The sequence below is a fragment of the Ovis canadensis genome, chromosome 7 (assembly GCF_042477335.2).
Source record: "Ovis canadensis isolate MfBH-ARS-UI-01 breed Bighorn chromosome 7, ARS-UI_OviCan_v2, whole genome shotgun sequence".
Taxonomy (NCBI): Eukaryota; Metazoa; Chordata; class Mammalia; order Artiodactyla; family Bovidae; genus Ovis; species Ovis canadensis.
The window spans coordinates 87,213,095-87,230,387 of NC_091251.1; the positions used below are offsets into that span (position 1 = coordinate 87,213,095).

Consider the following 17,293-nt stretch of genomic DNA (forward strand, 5'->3'; position numbering starts at 1 on the left):
CCAAGGAGTAAGCGTCTTTTAATTTCATGGCTGCAATCACCATCTGCAATGATTTTGGAGCCCAGAAAAATAAAGTCTGACACTATTTCCTCATCTATTTCCCACGAAGTGATGGGACCAGATGCCATGATCTTCGTTTTCTGAATGTTGAGCTTTAAGCCAATTTTTTCACTCTCCTCTTTTACTTTCATCAAGAGGCTTTTTAGTTCCTCTTCACCCTCTGCCATAACGGTGGTGTCATCTGCATATCTGAGGTGATTGATATTTCTCCCGGCAATCTTGATTTCAGCTGGTGCTTCTTCCAGTCCAGCATTTCTCATGATGTACTCTGCATAGAAGTTAAATAAGCAGGGTGACAATATACAGCCTTGACGTACTCCTTTTCCTATTTGGCACCAGTCTGTTGTTCCATGTCCAGTTCTAACTGTTGCTTCCTGACCTGCATACAGGTTTCTCAAGAGGCAGGTCAGGTGGTCTGGTATTCCCATCTCTTTCAGAATTTTCCACAGTTTATCGTGATCCACACAGTCAATGGCTTTGGCATAGCCAATAAAGGAGAAATAGATGTTTTTCTGGAACTCTCTTGCTTTTTTGATGATCCAGCGGATGTTGGCAATTTGATCTCTGGTTTCTCTACCTTTTCTAAAACCAGCTTGAACATCTGGAAGTTCACGGTTCACATATTGCTGAAGCCTGGCTTGGAGAATTTTGAGCATTACTTTACTAGCATGTGAGATGAGTGCAATTGTGCGGTAGTTTGAGCATTCTTTGGCATTGCCTTTCTTTGGGATTGGAATGAAAACTGACCTTTTCCAGTCCTGTGGTCACTGCTGAGTTTTCCAAATTTGCTGGCATATTGAGTGTAGCACTTTCACAGCATCATCTTTCAGGATTTGAAACAGCACAACTGGAATTCCATCACCTCCACTAGCTTTGTTCATAGTGATGCTTTCTAAGGCCCACTTGACTTTACATTCCAGGATATCTGGCTCTAGGTGAGTGATCACACCATTGTGATTATCCGGGTCGTGAAGATCTTTTTTTGTACAGTTCTTCTGTGTATTCTTGCCACCTCTTCTTAATATCTTCTGCTTCTGTTAGGTCCATACCATTTCTGTCCTTTATTGAGCCTATCTTTGCATGAAATGATCCCTTGGTATGTCTAATTTTCTTGAAGAGATCTCTAGTCTTTCCCATTCTGTTGTTTCCCTCTATTTCTTTGCATTGATTGCTGAGGAAGGCTTTCTTATCTCTCCTTGCTATTCTTTGGAACTCTGCATTCAGATGCTTATATTTTTTCTTTTCTCCTTTGCTTTTCGCTACACTTCTTTTCATAGCTATTTGTAAGGCCTCCGCAGACAGCCATTTTGCTTTTTTGCATTTCTTTTTCATGGGGATGGTCTTGATCCCTGTCTCCTGTACAATGTCACGAACCTCCATCCACAGTTCATCAGGCATTCTATCAGATCTAGTCCCTTAAATCTATTTCTCACTTCCACTTTATAATCATAAGGGACAGAATGTGGTCCACTGGAGAAGGGAATGGCAAACCATTTCAGTATTCTTGCCTTGAGAACCCCATGAACAGTATGAAAAGGCAAAAAGATAGGACACTGAAAGAGGAACTCCCCAGGTTGGTAGGTGCCCAATATGCTACTGGAGATCAGTGGAGAAATAACTCCAGAAAGAATGAAGGGATGGAGCCAAAGCAAAAACAATACCCAGTTGTGGATGTGACTGCTGATAGAAGCAAGGTCTGATGCTGTAAAGAGCAATATTGCATAGGAACCTGGAATGTTAGGTCCATAAATCAAGGCAAATTGGAAGTGGTCAAACAGGAGATGGCAGTAAACGTCAACTAGGAATCAGTTTCTAGGAATCAGTGAACTAAAATGGACTGGAACTGGTGAATTTAACTCAGATGACCATTATATCTACTACTGTGGGCAGGAATCCCTTAGAAGAAATTGAGTAGCCATCATGGTCAACAAAAGAGTCCGAAATGCAGTACTTGGATGCAATCTCAAAAATGACCGAATGATCTCTGTTCATTTCCAAGGCAAACCATTCAATATCACAGTATTCCAAGTCTATGCTCCAACCAGTAACGCTGAAGAAGCTGAAGTTAAATGGTTCTATGAAGACCTACAAGACCTTTTAGAACTAATACCCCCAAAAGATGTCCTTTTCATTATAGGGGACTGGAATGCAAAAGTAGGAAGTCAAGAAACACCTGGGGTAACAGGCAAATTTGGCCTTGGAATATGGAAAGAAGCAGGGCAAAGGCTAATAGAGTTTTGCCAAGAGAACACACTGGTCATAGCAAATACCCTCTTCCAACAACACAAGAGAAGACTCTACACATGGACATCACCAGATGGTCAACACCAAAATCAGATTGATTATATTCTTTGCAGCCAAAGATGGAGAAGCTCTATACAGACAGCAAAAACAAGACCGGGAGCTGACCCTGGCTCAGATCATGAACTCCTTTTTGCAAATTCAGACTTAAATTGAAGAAAGTAGGGAAAACCACTAGACCAGTCAGGTATGACCTGTTACCTTACCACCAACCAATCAGGAGAATGTCTGCACACAGTGGAATGTAAGAAAGACTCTGACATGTTCCCCAAATGATTCTCCTTTTAAAAATTTTCCACGGGGAGTAGACTCCAGAGTTGGCTTTTGGCTAGGAGTAGGCTATCTCCCCAGGTGGCTGACCTCCCGAATAAAGCAAGGTTTCCTTCCCAATCAACACTTGTCGATGAACCTGATTTCCACACTAGCTCACAAGGTGGCTGTGAGGATGGAGGGAGACAGCGTTTGTAAACACTGCAGCATATCAGGAACCCTACAAATGGTAAACATTCACTAAATGAGTTACTATTACTATCAGTAACTGCCAGCTGCAGTCCATGGGGTGGCAAAGAGTCAGACTCAACGAACAACCACCACTACAACCTCGATTACCTGTCCTGGCTGGGGGTGAGGGGTACTGCTCACCAATGAGGTATCAGTAACTCAGTTAAGGGGGACTCTGCTACCCAGTGGACTCTAGCCCAACAGCCTCCTTTGTCCTTGGAATTCTCCAGGCAAGAATACTGGAGTGGGTTTTCCTTCCTCCCCCAGGGGAACTTCCCTACCCAGGGATGGAACCCTCTCGTCTCTTGCACCTCCTGCAATGGCAGGCGGATTCTTTGCCACTGCACCACCTGTGGCTTTAAGCCAGAAGCCTTCTTTGGAAGCTGGAATCTGAGATGGGCAGGACTGATAGGATTTGGGTGATCAGAGAAGAAAGCAGGATCAAAGAAAAAGCAGAAGCCTGAGGCTGAACTACACTCTGGAACGCAGGAGAGGACTGGGGCTTCTCTTTTCCCCGGAGCTCGGAGCCTGGAGACCGTTTCTGGCTGAGCCGCGGTGGCTGTTTACCTCCGATCCTGCCCCCGCCCCCACCTTCCGCAATCTCTTTCACCTTCCCCTTCGGGGCGGGCAGGGTTCTGCTAGGCTGGAGCAGGCTCTCCCTCCCGCAGGAATGTGCGACCCTCCCTCTCAGAGGAATGTGCGCCCGGCTTCCCGCGCGGATTAGGCCCAGCGCCTACCCCTTCCCCCCGCCGTGGGTAGCCGGGAGCGCCGCAGTCTTCGTACCCTCGGCCTAGATCCAGTTTCAAAGTCACCTGAAAGCCATTTCCTTCCGCGCCCGCCCCTCCCCTCCCTGTAAATCACCTGGGGCTTGCATTTCCCAGAGTAGCTTTTCTTTTTGGGGGGGCTTGTTTTTTTAAACAGGAATATTCGTCCTTTACTAGACACACTTAATGTTTACACACCAATGTCAAATATACCCAGAGGTTCTGAAGCCCGTGTCCCATCCCTTCCTCCCATCCCGGGCTTCTCTTCCTGTCTTGTGCTGGGACAGCATCTTTTTTTTTTTCCTTTTTAGCACCTTTATTGACGAATTATTTCCGGCTTATTTAAAGTTTATGCTCTTGCTCAAAAGCCAGCGGGTCCTTATTGAATGTCTCCGTCCCGCCCTCAGCCCCTCACTTCCAGGTGTGCACCTTCCCATGCCGAAATGATTACATACAGACATCAGAACAGGGGACAGTTTCTCTTCGTTGTACCAAAATGGGTCTTTTATTACACGGGGTTCTGCCTCTTGCTTTTCTCATCTAACAGTATCTTGGGGGACTCTCCAAGTTTTCGGCTTCTTCATCTCTTTCTTGCTCGTTTCTCAGAGGTTTGGACTTAACATCTGTAAAGGGTCACGGGAACCGAATTTCGGTGAGGAATTCAAGACGTGACTTTCTGACTCGGAAAAGCCAAGGTGCCCGGCTTTGGAAGGGTCAGGGCTCCCAAATTCGATCCCCACTCTAGGACCTTTCCTGTTCGTAAAATCGGGGCCGTTTAGGCCGTCCGGTGCCCTCTTGGGAGGCGGTGACACCAGGGTGACCCCCTCGGCCCCCACCCCACGTGCGTCTTTGTGTCTTAGCCCGTCTAGGTGACTCCCGGGCGGGTAGCCTTCCTCCGGGCGCGAACCCCACCTGCGGCGTTAATCATTAGCAGCGCGCGAGCCCCGCCGCCGCCGTCCCAGCTTTTACCCCGGGTTCCAGCTCGCAGTGCCGCGAGGTTTCCCCCGGCCCCCGCCAAGCTGCCAATCGCGGGATTCCAGCCGCCGGCCCAAGTCTCCACCCACTGGAAAAATTCCTGGTCCGCCCTCCCAGTCTCCCTGCCCCCTCCCGAGGCTGCTCCAGCTCGGCTCGGCCCCGACTTCCTGCTGAGCACTGGGAAGGCGCGCGCGGGCTGGGGTCCCCGGGGGCCGCGCTCGCAGCTGGCCGCGCCCCGGCAGCCAAGGGGTTGGCGGTGGGCGGGAGCGGCCGGCAGTCTCGGCCCCTTCCCGGAGCGACTTTCAAACTTGCGCCTGCGTTGCGGCGGCACCTGGGTGGCTTCGCGCGCCTTGCGTTCCGGACCCGGTGGGGCAGCCGGTGCTCGGTGAGTGTCCCTCGGTTCTCTCCGCGCCCTCCGCCAGCGCCGCCGGCCCAGCGGCAGTGCCCGGGGTGATTTTGAAACCCGCACCCTCCCAGGCACCCGGCCCAGCGCCCTGCGGGGTGAGGACTCGCGGGAGGCAGAAGGGGGCCCGGGGCCGCGTGGGCTGCTTCCAGGGCGACCGTCCTAGCCAAGGGCTGGAGCGCGGGAGGATCGTGCCAGGAGACATTGCCTGTGCTTTAGCCCCCACCCCGGAAACGAGAGGAGCGAATGGGCCGGGTGGCTCCAAAAGGCTCAATTTGAAACTCGGGAAGCCCGCGAGGCTGCGCCCACCCGCGCCCACTGCGCGCTAGGTTGCGGGAGGGCTGGTCCTTGCCTCGGATTGCGGCCCGGGCGGGGTGGACCCTTTTGGGGGAGGATCCACGCCTCTGACCCCGGGAGCCCGAAGGCGCCAGCAGCCTGTTCCGGGTTGGTGCCATACGGTACTCTCTCTGGGAATCTCAGCTCACGTCCTGGAGGGGTTAGAATGGGTGCCAGAAGTGGGGTGTTGGGGAGCCGAAAGCACAGAAGCCACTGCCTGCCACTGTCTACCTCGACCTCGCCCACTCCCAAAATCGGTTTGGTTCATTTTCTCCCTATTCTCAGCCGTTTGGTTTGGAAAGCTACGAGAAGGCGTGCCAATTTCAAGACGTTTCGGGTAGCTACTTTTACTCTTTGGAGCTACTTTTGAAAAACAAAAGGAAGAACGGAGTGGGAAGTGTAATAGTGAGAGGAGGGAGGGGTGTGGCCTGGGGTGGGCGGCTGGTGTTATTGTGGCCATTGTAAGAGTTCATCCTAGAAGTCACTTGCCTGTCTACCGTCGTGGGCCCCCCAGGAGGCGATCCGGACCGCATCATCCTCCAGGGAACCCTAACTGGGGTTCCCAGAGTCTCCTCAGCCCCACCTCTGGGCAGCTCAGTCAGACCAACCTTGCTCAAGAAATAATAAGCAGGCGAATTTTGCAAGTTTGGGACTCTTCACTGAAGATTTAGCTTAGAAAAGGTACTCTAATTCTTGACTGAGAGATTTACTTGGAAAATGAGAAATTCCTGGACTACACTACTTGCCTAAAGCTTCTTCTGGTTGGAGTCAGTCCTTAAGGCTCTAAGGCCACACACACACACACAAAAGAAATTAAAAAAAAAAAAGAAATAATAAGCAGGGAGAGTAATGACAGCCCCCCGGGTTCTGCGCGCTGAGCACTGCTTGCCTCCCTTCAGGCAAGTGCCATTCCATCCTCTAGGGATGGAGTGCTGAGTGGCTTAACTGGGAGTGACTTCACCCTAACCATTTCCAGCAGAAAACCTAGGGAGTAAGAACCCAGAAAAGTTGTACCCCTTCTTTCTGTTATCCTCTTCCCTGTGGTCCTGGGAAGCCTCATCTTCCCACTGTTAATAGGCTTCTGTCTCTGCTGCCCCCACTCCCAGCCCCTTGGATATCTAAACCTGGGATACCTTGCTCTGGGGCTGGGTCAGGGAGTAGGCTTGGGGTAAGCCAAGTCCTAGAAGCAGAGAGTGATGTGCTGAAGAGCTGCCTCGAGCTTTGTTTTTGTTTTGTTTTTACTGATTTTAATTGGAAGTGGGACAGGGAGAGAGTGGGAAGAGCCCTGGCCTGGAAGCCTAGCACTGGCTCTACTGTGTAGCATCAAAGACTGAGTCATTTGGGCTGGAAGGCACCCTGGATGTGCCATTTACACATGGAGGCAGCAGAGCCCAGAGATGTGAGGTGATTGGAGCCGAGCTCCTAGTGGGCAGACAGGGACTCATGGTCTAACCTGTGCTTTTCCCAACATGACCTAAGTCACAAAGTGTTTTTCTGACTCAGTTTCCTCTTGAGTATTGCCTACTTTTCCTCCTAGAGGGGCCTGGTAAGGATCAGAGGAAGCCAGGTATGTGGAAAGTGCTGCATAAACTCCCATACAAAATGAAGGCTCAGTGTGGCTAGGAGGAGCCCCCGGGAGTTTTACAGTTTATTGGAAACGTCCCATGTGTGCCACAAGGAGATGGTAGATACCAGGAGCCAACTGTGGACACTCTCCCGGCCTGTAATAGCTCAGCTCTAGGGTAAACATTTGCCCTACCAAATCGACAGCCATCCCAGGGTCACTCTGTTTACGCTGGAAGTGGCCAAAGGCCATGGCCTGAGGGCTGTCCAGGGCAGGAGGGGAAAAGGAACTGTGTTCCAGATGTACGGCTTGCCCCTTCACCTCTGCTGTCTTCTTGGAACCTTATGAAGGCTCTGGTTCCAAGCTTGGGGGTTGCCTCAAGCCCAGGCTGAGCACTGACTTTGAAGGGTTAATCGGGAAGCCATCTAGCTCTTCCTGGTTGTATTGAGAGGTTGAGGGGACTCTGGGCACTGGGAGGTGCTGCCTTTGCAGCTGCCCTGAGGGCTGTCTTCAGCTCATTTGTTCCCCCCTGCCTTCCCCAGGCTGCCCCTCTGGACCCAGCGGCTGCTCAGTCCTGGCCAGCTGCGTGTCCATAGGCCTTTGTTTCAGAGTTGCAAGCCGGCCCTCCCCAGCAGAAGCCCTCAGGCTGGGGCCCTGTCAGCTGGAAGTCACTTCTGCCAGCAGGAAGGCCTTACTGGAGTCCACCGGGGACCTGGCAGACCTTCATTTCCTCTTGTAGGTTCCATCTGAAGCCCCCAGCTCACCCTGGCCAGATTTCTCTCACCAGATCCACCCTGAATGGATGGATCATCCTCTTTTTCTTCTACACTCACACCCCTTCGTTCTATTTTAAAGGGTTCTTTCATTCATTCAAGAGTTTTTTGGCATCTGCTATATACAATGCTGGACGCAGGCGACACGGCAGTGAACAAAGTATATTAGAGTCATTGACCTCATGGAGCTGTCTTCTAGTGGGGGAAGCCAACAACAAGCAAGATAAATAATGAAAAGCAAGTTAATGATGAGCAGAGTAATGTGATGGGAAAGGTGGATGTGAGCTGTCATGGAGTGGGTAGGGTCATGGAGTGGGAGGGATGGTGTTTGAGATGGGGTGTCCTGGGAGACATCCCGAGGAAGGGCTCTTCAATAATGCCTGAAGGAAGAATTTTCCTTGTCTCTGATTTCCTTTTCTTGAAACCCAGTTCAAGGAACTCACTGTGGGGCTTGACAGCTTCCTAGCCCTGCGGTGCTAACCTCCTTTGAGCCTGTGTTTCTCACCTGTAAAGTGGAGTTAGTCATCATACCTACCACGTACGGTTTTGTGAGACTGAACAATGAGCTAACGTCTGTTTGATGCTTCGCAGAGTCTGTAGAGGTCTTCAGTAAGTGAGAGTCTTCTATTTTGTTATTTCTCCAACCAAATTCTGCAGGGGTAGCCCAAGCTCTTTATTGCCATTGCTAAATGAAAAGCTTGAAGCAAGTGGGGAATTGGAGGCAGGTGAAAATGGAAACCCTACTTAGTGCAGACTTTTGTAGTTGGTGAGACTCTTCAACCCTCTCCTAGAATCAAGGCTGGGGGATTGTTGAGGATGTGGGCTTCCCAGGTGTGTGTGCTGCTTCTAGGGTGAACTGGGGGCAGCCCTGATCCTCCCTTGCTCTGGAATTTTCCTTGCTTCCAACCAGCCCTGATGAATCACACCTTCATCCCTGGCCTCTCTACCCTGCCTCACAGCTGGAAAGGCTAGCTGTCTCTCCCCCAACGTCTGTAAGATGAATTCTGCTGGGAGACAGAGAGAAAAGGCTGGTGAAAACGAGGGAGGGGCAGGGAAGGCTGGGCAGATGGTGGGTGGAGCTGTTTGAGGAGAGCCTGCAGAGGTGCAAATGGGTGCTCATGGAGGCTCAGGCAGCCCCAGAAAAAGTTTCAAGTAGGCTCCACCATGGACCAGAATTTCAAGTAACATGAACAGACAGACACTGAGTGCTGAGTCTGGCTGGACTCTGCTCAGCTCTGCTTCCATTCAGCCAATCTGAAGAGTCTTTTCCCTTCTCAGCCGAATCAGGACCTCAAAGGGAGGTGCCTGAGCTCAAAGATAGCTGCTGTCAAAAGCAGCGGGGAGCGGTTTCCTGGGGGCCGAGCCGGGCTCAGGAAGCAGCGATGGGCGGTGGAGGGCGGGGGCTGGGGAAGTGGTCATCAGCCAGACCGCGCCCTCTGAGAGCCCAGTTTCAGCTACCGGACAGCCAGGGAGGCCCTTGAGGTGAAGGAGCTTTCTGAGCCTACCAGTGGGTGCCTGAAGACCGGGTAAAACTAGGTGTAATCTGGCTTCAGAGGAAGTTCCAGGGGGGCCCTAACCAGCCTCAAGCTATTTTGTGATGTTGGGTGACCTCAAGTCAGAGGAGAATGAAAATGGGCAGGGTTAACTAGTTTGTGATCCGAAGGAGGTACATCCAGAGTCGATGGCCACCCCTCTGGGTGTTGGCTGTCTGGGATAAAGACTGGCCTTGTGAACAGGGTCTTTGCTCTGTTCTTATTTTGATTAGCAGTTCTCTGAAGTCAGGAGCTCTGCTGGAACCATCTTTGTTCCCATATAGCATGGAGAACAGTGTAATCTACAGGGTGTGATGAGCTTGTGCTGGGGTCCCATCATGAGAACAGTCTGGGCTCCGTGATCTCATCTGCTCCAGTTTTTATACCATGCAGTTAGAGGAAGAAGGCAGTGGTGGGGGTCAAGCCTAGCCCTGGATGGACTGTTGCCGTCTGGGAATGCCACCCAAGAGAGAATGGGACTTTTTACAGTTCTCTTGCTAGCCTCTGGCGGCGGGGGGGAAGCCTCCTGGCTTAAGCTCAAGGAATGGATTTTTAAGGACTCTTAGACTCTGTTTCATGCTGAGCAGACTCTGGGGCCGTCCATAGGACTTGAATGAGGTTCCAGTGGGCACAGTGGCAACTGTGCATGTTGCCTTTTGGGAAACAGAATTTGAGGGTACTAAGGGTTGCTCTAGTTGTTGCTGGAATTTGGCTGAGAATGGAGGGAGGGATGCTAGAGGAGTCAAGTCTATTTCACTATGGTAACGGGATCTCAGGAGGAAAGATGGGTTCTACAGGTACTGGAAGCTCTAAAAAACTTTGCTCCCTAGGCCACAAGACCATGTGTATGTATGTTTGTCTATAAGTGTGTGCGCATATGTGTATAAGTCAGAGATTCTTGAGCAATAGATGGCAAGTATTTATTGACAGGAAAAGGGAACCAGTACTCTTGCAGGCTCTGTCTGTCCTGTGCATCACTGCGTCTCCAGTGCTTGCTGCATAGTAGGATTCCAGTAAACATTTGGTGAATAAATAAAATCCTACTGTGTGAATGAAACTTTAGGAATTAGATACATTTTCACACTCTTCACAAATGTTCTACTCTGTCCTAGTAGAGTAGAAGATTCTAAGAAGTTGAAGCTGTGGTCAACACCTGCGGCACAGGGGCAGGCAGCTCTGTATTCCTCTAGCCTGGACAAGTGAAAGGGTGCCTCGGGTCACTGGGACCAGTCCTCCCAGGCCTGCTGAGAGTTTGCCCCTTGCATGTTGTGTCCCAAGTGGAGTATGCTTTTAGTCTTGAAAATAGTTCATCCCATAATATGTCCTGTAAGCCCTCTTCTACCGTATTTACAACATGGCCACCCAGTGGCCTTGCTTATTTGCAAGTAGCCAGGAAGGTCTCCAGGTCGACTAAGACTCAAGTGCCTGCATTTTCTTTCACACCAGCTCCCTCAGACCCTGTTTAACTTTTATGTAGGAGTTGTGTCATCCAGTTTCCAAGCCTACAACTGAAAGGCAGCAGCAAAGGAGAGTATAAAGAGACCAATGTAGAGAAGAAAAAGTGACCACAGTGCAATGACAGTTGATGGAGTGGATGGAGAACAAGACACCGTGGAAAACAGGCATGAGTGTGAGAGCCAGGGGTCATTGTTTATGTCGGGGGAGTGGCTTGGCACACCTTGGCCTTGGGGGGCATCATCATTTTGGTAATTGATGCTTTGCTGGTAATTGTGACCCTGAGTCATCAAGCGGAGGTTAAATGATGTTTCCTTGACTATTTGGGAAGGGAGGGCAGGAAGTGTGTAACGTGTTTTTGAAAGATGTCCCAGTCAGATTGACTACAATTTTTTAAGTGTTGACTCTTAGGTAATATCACTAATCTTCTCAACAAGGCATAGTAGGTGGTGGTACCCTCAACTACAGAAGAAGAAACTGAATCCGCTCACACTAGGTAGGTCACTTTTCTGGGATCTCAGCTAAGACTTAGCAGAGATGAGGTCTGAACTTCTAGATGACTCTAGAGCACATGTGAGCTCTACCCCAGACTCTTTGGAAACTGGGCACACTCTTAAAAAAATGTGCCTTTTGGATAGCTCTCTCTGCAGGGGTTCCAGCTGGTCAAGGTTTTACTGTGTTACTGTGGAGCCAGGATGGGCCCAAACTTAATTCAGCTCCACCCAAAGCAGACTGCCAGTTATCCCAGAGAGCGCTTTCCATTTTTTAAAAAGCTTCTACCTGAGTGCTGCACAACATTTCCGAGGCCAGAAAATGTTAGGGAGGAGCTGCAATTTCAAAAATCCCAGGCCTCTTTCCATCAGGAGCTTTTGTTCCTTTGTTTGGGTTCTGGATGCTGCTGAAGGGTGCTGTGCTGTGCTGTTCAGCTTCCATGCTGGTCGTTCCAGTCATGTCCAGGGTGGTGGGGCCCGCCCCTGCGTAGGAGCTCCTGTCTTCTCACCATCCAGATCTGGCAAATGGTAATTTTCTCCAATTTATTTCTGTCATTTGAATGTTAAACAGATGCAGTCAATGCTTTCTTTTTCCTCCTAATTGCTTTCTCTTTCCTCCCTCCCCAGAAGTAACATTCTCTTGAATATGGTGTTTATCACGTCTATGCATGTCTTCATAGTTTTTACTGTTTGTAAGTAATTTATAGTTTCCTGTTGTTTTGATTTTGAGATGTATAGCATCATGTTGAATAAACATTGTTGTCTAGATTTATCCATGTTGAAATATTTAAATCTAGTTTATTCACTGAACTGTTACATGGTGTCTGTTGTATAATTATAGCTTCCTTATGGACAGACTTTTACATTGTTTCCATTTTTCTCACCAGTATCCTGTGTTTATCATCCATGTGTCAATCTTTTCTACCACGTATGTCAGTGGTAGGATTATGGGGTTATAAATTGTGCTTTTGAAGATACTGCCAAATAATGTCCCTGCATGATTTGTGAATCAGTATACATTCTTACCAGAAACACAAGAGCCCCTATTTCACTAACATTTGGATTGTGTCTTGTAATCTAGTAGATGTAATTTTAAAATTATTTTATAAACTGCCCCTTAAAATTAGCACTTCTGATTGAAGATAGGGATGAGCATTTTTCATGTTTATTGCCAATCCATGTTTATAATTCTGTGAGGTTTTGCTTTTTGCATTAAAAAAAAATTAAACCAAGTAATACATCCATGTGATTCAAGCCCCAGAATGTAATGTAAAGTCTCTACCCTTTGTTTCCTTGCTCCTAGTTCCCCATGCTTTGACAAGTTACAGGTTCTTGGTACTTTTTCAGAGTTCTAGTTGCCATTTTCTTGATGATTTTTAGGAATTAAAAAAAAAAATCTATGTATAAGTGTTAAATGAAACAAAGTGAGTGTTAGTTGCTCAGTCTTGTCTGACTCTTCGTGACCCTATGAACCGTAGCCCATCAGTCTCCTCTGTCCATGGGATTCTTCAGTCAAGAATACTGGAGTGGGTTTCCATTTCCTCCTCTAGGGGATCTTTCTGACCCAGCTATTGAACCTGGATTTCCTGCATTGCAGGCAGATTCATAGTCTTTTGTGGGTTTTATTCATTACATATAGCTCTGGATTGTTTTAAGTTGATTAAAGTTATTTTTCATAGGGAAATTTAAATTTTAATGTTGTCACATTTGCCAGTCTTTTGTTCATATCAAGAAATCTTTTCCTACCCTGATTTTTATTAAATGGGTTCTTAGAAATTTTCTTTAATTTTAATTTTTTGTTTGTACTGCTCTGAGTCTCTGTTGTAGTATGTGTGCTCTTTGTTGTAACTCGAGGTCTTCTCACTCTTTCAATACAAAATTTTATTTATATATTTTTGGCCATGCTGTGTCTTCATGCTGCGCGGGCTTTTCTCTAGTTGTGGTGAGTAGGGGCTGCTCTGTAGCTGCGGTGTGCAGGCTTCTCACTGTGGTGTCTCTTGAGCACGCAGCCTTCAGTAGTTGCAAGCATGTGGGCTCAGCAGTTGTGGCTCCTGGGCTCTAGAGCATAGGCTCAATAAAGTTGTCGCCCATGGGCTTTGTTGCTCCTCGGAATGTGGGATCTTCCTGGATCAGAGATTGAACCCTTGTCTCCTGCACTGGCAGGAGGATTCTTTACCACTGAGCTACCAGGAAAGCCCTCGAAGCCCTGCATTGGAAGGTGGGTTCTTAACCACTGGACCACCAGGGATATAAAATTTTTTTTTAAGTTTTGCTTCTACTCTTAACATTTTAAATTCATCTGGAGTGTATTTTCTGTATGTGACAATGGTTCTTCTCTCTGGCTACATATTAGAGCCTCATAAGGAGCTTTTTAAAATAGTACTACTGTCTGAGCTTCATTTCAGATCAGCCCAATAAAATGAAAATATCTTGGGGTAGGGCCTGGGCATGGTTATGAAATGGCCCAGGTAACTTCTATGTTCAGCCAAGGTTGAGAACCACTCAGCCTTGTAAGATGGAACTGATTTTATTTTTTCCAGAGAAATAGCCAATTTTCCCAGTGCTAGTTATTAAGCAGTCTATACTTTTCCTGCTGACTCTTTACTTTTCAAGAGTTGATTCGATAGCTTTATTGAGATATATTTCCCATATCTTAAAATTTACCCATTTTTTAGTATATATGCACAGAATTGTATAACTATCCCTGCTATCTAATCTTTTTTTTTTTTTCCTCTTTCGGCCCTGCCTCTCAGCTTGTGGGATCCTAGTTCTCTGCTGCTGCTGCTGCTAAGTCTGCCTGACTCTGTGCGACCCCATAGACGGCAGCCCACCAGGCTCCCCCGTCCCTGGGATTCTCCAGGCAAGAACACTGGAGTGGGCTGCCATTTCCTTCTCCAATGAATGAAAGTGAAAAGTGAAAGTAAAATCTCTCACTATCAAATACGGGCCCTCGGCAGTGAGAGTGCAGAGTCCTAACCACTGGACCACCAGGGAATTCCCTCTGCTGTCTAATCGTGTGTGCTTAGTGGCCTCAGTCATGTCCACCTCTTTTGAGACACTATGGACTATAGCCCACCAGGATCTTCTGTCCATGGGATTTTCCAGGCAAGAATTCTGCAGTGGGTTGCCAAGCCCTTCTCCAGGGGATCTTCCTGACCCAGGGATCAAACTCAAGTCTCTTAAGTTTCTTGCAGTGGCAGGCAGGTTCTTTAACTGGTGCCAACTGGAAAGCCTGCTATCTAAGCCATTTTTATTATCACAGTTTATTAAGAGAAACTGTACTTTTTGCAGTCATTTCCCCTATCCACTAGCCCCAGGCAATCACTAGTCTACTTTTATCTTTCTAGATTTACCTGTTCTGGACCTTTTACATAAATGAGTTCATACAATGTATCGTTCTGTTGACTAGCCTTTTCACTTAACATAGTGTTTTCATCCATGTTGTGGCAGGTTATCAGTTCTCCATTTTTCATTCCATTATATGGGTTTACTACATTTTGTTTATCCATTCTTCAGTTGATAGACATTTGAGCTGTTTCCACTTTTTTTTGTATTATAAATAATATTGCTATAAACAATTGTGTGCAACTTTTTGTACGCAGCATATAGATCTCCTAGCTTCTATATGACCTACTGGGAGATGATTATTTATAAATTAACTTTTTGAGGAATTGTTAAATTGTTTTCTAAATAGGCTACACTATTTCTTACCAGCAATATATGAGTTCTAATTTCTCTTTATCCTCTCCAACACTTGTTATTGAACATGGTTTTGATTTTAGCCATCTTAGAGTGAGTATGAAATGGATTTAATTGTGATTTTGATTTGCATTTTCCTAATGACTAACGATGTTGAACATTTTTTCTTGTGCTTATTGGCCATTTGTATATATTTTTGGAGAAATATCTATTCAAATTGTTGTTATGTTAAAATTGGGTTATTTTATTGTTGTTGTAAGGGTTCTTTATATAGTCTGGATACAAGTCTATTATCAGGTTTACAAATATTTTCTCCCATTCTGTGATTTATCTTTTCACTGTCTCTCTTTTAAAAATTTTTCAAAAATGATGTGTAATTGATATATTATTAGTTTCAGATATACAACTTAATGATTCAATATTTGTATACATTGTAACATGATCTAGTCTACTTTCTTTTCATTTTCTTTATAGTGCCTTCGAAACATAAGTTTTAAATCTTGATGAAGTTGAATTTATCTATTTTTTTTGTTTTGTTGCTTGTGCTTTTCCTATTGTATCTAAGAAACCACTGCTTGCCCAAGTTCACAAAAACTTACCTCTAAATTTCCTTTTAGGAGTTTTATAGTTTTAGCTTTTACATTTAGGTCTGTGATCCATTTTGACTTAATTTTTGTGCATGATATGAACTAGATATGCAGATTCATTCTTATGCATGTGAATATAGCTGTGAATATAACATTGTTGAAAAGACTATTCTTCCCCTATTGAATGGTTTTGACACCCTTATGAAAAGCAGGTGACTATAAATGTGGAGTTTTATTTCTGTACTCTCAGTTCTGTTGCATTAATCTATATGTCTATCTGTATGTCAATATAGTCTTGATAACTATAGCTTTGTAATAAGTTTTAAAGTTGGGAACTGTGAGTCTTCCAACTTTGTTCTTTTTTAAGATTGTTTTAGCTATTCTGGCTCCCTTGCTTTTCCATACGAATTTTATGATCGTCTTGTAAATTTCTACAGAAATGCCAGCTAGAATTTTGAAATAGATCACATTGAGTCTGTAAATTAATTTACTGAGTATCGCTAACTTGAAGAGTGTTACGTGTTCTGATCCATGAACATGGGATATCCTTCCATTTATTCAGGTCTTTAGTTTCTTTCAAGTGTTTTGTAGCTTCCCATATACAATTCTTACATTCCTTTTGTTAAATATATTCCACAGTTTTCAATGCTTTGTTACAAATGGGATTGTTTTGTTTCTTGAGGGGAGAAGGTAAGCCACTCAATTTGCAGGATCCTAGTTCTCCCATCAGGGGTTAAACCCATTCCCTTGGCAGTGAAAGTGTAGAGTACCAGTCACTGGACCACCAGGGCATTTCACTTCATTGCATTTTGGATTGTGTGCTACTAGTATATAGGAATACAATTGATTTTTGTGTATTGCTCTTGTATCCTTCCATCTTACTAGATTCTTTTCGTTAGTGGAGTCCACTAATTGTTTCATTAGTGAATTTCTTAAGATTTTCTATATACATGAGATCATGTCGTCAATGGATTTAATTCAGTTCAGTTGCTCAGTCGTCTCCGACTCTTTGTGACCCCATGGACTGCAGCACACCAGGCCTCCCTGTCCATCACCAACTCCTGGAGCTTACTCAAACTCATGTCCATAGAGTCGGTGATGCCATCCAACCATCTCATCCTCTGTCGTCCCCTTCTCCTCCTGCCCTCAATCTTTCCCAGCATCACGGTCTTTTCAAATGAGTCAGTTCTTCACATCAGGTGGCCAAAATATTGGAGCTTTAGCTTCAGCATCAGTCCTTCCAAGGAAAATTCAGTGTTGATTTCCTTTGGGATTGACTGGTTTGATCTCCTTGCAGTCCAAGGGACTCTCAAGAGTTTTCTCCAACACCACAGTTCAAAAGCATCAATTCTTCAGCACTCAGCTTTCTTTATAGTCCAACTCTCACCTCCATACATGATTACTGGAAAAACCATAGCTTTGACTAGATGGGTCTTTGTTGGCAAAGTAATGTCTCTGCTTTTTAACATGCTGTCTAGGTTGGTCATAACTTTTCTTCCAAGGAGCAAGTGTCTTTTAATTTCATGGCTGCGTCACCATCTGCAGTGATTTGGGAACCCCCCAAAATAAAGTCTCTCACTGTGGCCATTGTTTCCCCATCTATTTGCCATAAAGTGATGGGCCCGGATGCCATGATCTTAGTTTTCTGAATGTTGAGTTTTAAGCCAACTAGAAATACTTTTACTTCTTCCTTTTCAATCTGAATGTCTTTTTTTTTTTTTTTTTCTGAATGTCTTTTATATCATTTTCTTGCCTAATTTTCCTGGCTAGAACTCCAGTACAATGTTGAATAGAAGTGTCATGAGGGGAAATTCTTGTCTTATTCCTAATCTTAGGGGGAAAACATTTCTTC

The 17,293-nt window shown here is 46.1% G+C and overlaps 1 protein-coding gene across 6 annotated transcripts in view; it reads left to right on the plus strand.

Annotated features, from left to right (window-relative positions):
* Positions 1-4,618: 4,618 nt before the first annotated feature.
* Positions 4,619-17,293, plus strand: part of PLEKHG3 (pleckstrin homology and RhoGEF domain containing G3) — a 45,398-nt gene continuing 32,723 nt past the window's right edge. For 2 of the 6 annotated variants that reach the window (XM_069595110.1, XM_069595117.1), the window contains exon 1: positions 4,734-4,986. The gene's annotated coding sequence lies outside the window, so the exon portion shown is untranslated. Of the gene's footprint in view, positions 4,987-9,101; positions 9,204-10,686; positions 10,840-11,101; positions 11,161-17,293 lie in introns of those variants that run through there. The other 4 variants (XM_069595116.1, XM_069595114.1, XM_069595112.1 and 1 more) reach the window with 4 other exon arrangements.